Below are 1,775 nucleotides of genomic sequence, written 5' to 3'. Positions count from 1 at the left end.
GCTTGGTATCCTCCGAATGCTAGTCTCCGACTGGATGGTTGAGGACCTGTTACCGACTGGATGATGGAGACTCCTTAATTCAGTCGGGACTGACTAAGGGCCTTGTCCTTTGTGAGGGGTAGTCCTTGGGTAGGACCTACATGGAAGGCCTATGACCCTACCCTAGGACTATTACCCCATCATTAGTCCCCGAATGGATTGGGGTTGAAACGACGAAGCGGTGCTTGAAGTTTGGATCCGACTGGAACAGATTTGGCTTGGGCGTTGCCTGCCTCGATCCATTTTATCTTTTCTGACCAACGATCCGAGTGGAAGTACTCGCGAAACAGACTGTCGGAAGCCGAGTGCTTCTGCGGCATCTTTTGACGCGACCGGTCAACTGACAGCGGCGGATTTTCCGGGATCTTCAAATTTCGGTTTCCGCGCGTCCAGCGGGGATGACACCGGCGCGCTCGAGTAGCGCCTGACGCCTCGATTCTCGCGCCTTCAACTCCTCCACTGATATCGCCGTGGCCGGTCGGGCGGATAAGGTTTCGGGGCCACCCGCCAGTGACCCAGTCGGAACCCTATTTAAATCTCGGCGGCGAGGCTTCTTCGTTACGCTCGCCGAATCTTTCGCTCTCACCTGCTCCGTCTTCCTCGCCGCCTCCAGCGCTCCTACACTCCTTCCTTCTCCTTCCTCCCGAGGGTTCGCCGTCGCCTCCATGACCAAGGGTCAGACCAGCAAGATGGAGGCGAGGAAGAAGAAGGGCAAGGCGGCGGCGCCTGCTCAGCGGCGGCAGCGGCCGCTGCCGGCGGGGTGGATTCAGGGCGACTTCCTCCCCTCCACGGTGACGGAGGGGGATCTGCTGCAGCTGGTGGAGCACGGAATGATCGTGCATAAGTCCTGGAGGCTGCCGGCGGAGAACGAGGTCGAGACGGCGCCCCGGGAGGGGGAGCGCGTCTTGCTCCTCAGCCACGTCTATCGAGGTTTTTCTTTGCCCCCGCATCCTTTCTTCAAGGGCATCATGAATCACTTCGGGGCCCAACTTCACCATTTTCCTCCGAATGCCATTGCCCATCTTTCTGCCTTTATAGTTTTGTGCGAGTGTTTCATCGGCTGCCCTCCCCATTGGGGTTTGTTCAAACACATCTTTTCCGCTAGATCCCAGACCATCAAACGACTTAGCCAGTCGGATGATAAAACACATCTTCTCCAGCTCTGCGGGGGTCTGGGTTTCCAGAAAAAGAGTCGGAGTAGTTATCCCGCTCTTCAGTTAAGTGAGTCGGTCAGGAACTGGCAGTCGACGTGGTTCTACTGCCAGGATATCGCCTGTCTGAATGCCTCGACTGGGCTGCCTCCTTTTAGTTTAGATCGGCCCGCCCCACCTAAGCAACTCGCGCTCACAAGGGCGGAGAAGAACGACATCCAGCCTCTGATCGGGGCGCTCGTAGATGTCGTCAGGAGGGGGGGGGGGGTCACCAGCATAGACTTGCTGGAGGTCTTCCTCGGTCGGCGTATTCAGCCCCTGCAGGCTCGTGACCACGCCATGTGGCATTATACGCGGCCCGAGGATTCCACTCGGACCAACGTCGTGGGCGTGACTGGGGAGAGGGTGACCTCGTGGGTGCTCCAGATCACAGGCCCCTGCGAGAATCCCAAAGGATCCCGCCGAGTGAAGCCTTCTGCGCGGATAGCCCTCCGCCGAATCAGGTGAGTGGCACTTGTCGAGTGCTCCTAACTGTCTTAATCTTGTCGTTTTCTTGAATCTCTGTGCGACGTCTGATGTCGCCGA

This window comes from Hordeum vulgare, chromosome 4H (assembly GCF_904849725.1).
Source record: "Hordeum vulgare subsp. vulgare chromosome 4H, MorexV3_pseudomolecules_assembly, whole genome shotgun sequence".
Lineage (NCBI taxonomy): Eukaryota > Viridiplantae > Streptophyta > Magnoliopsida > Poales > Poaceae > Hordeum > Hordeum vulgare.
This window is presented reverse-complemented; position numbering follows the sequence as displayed.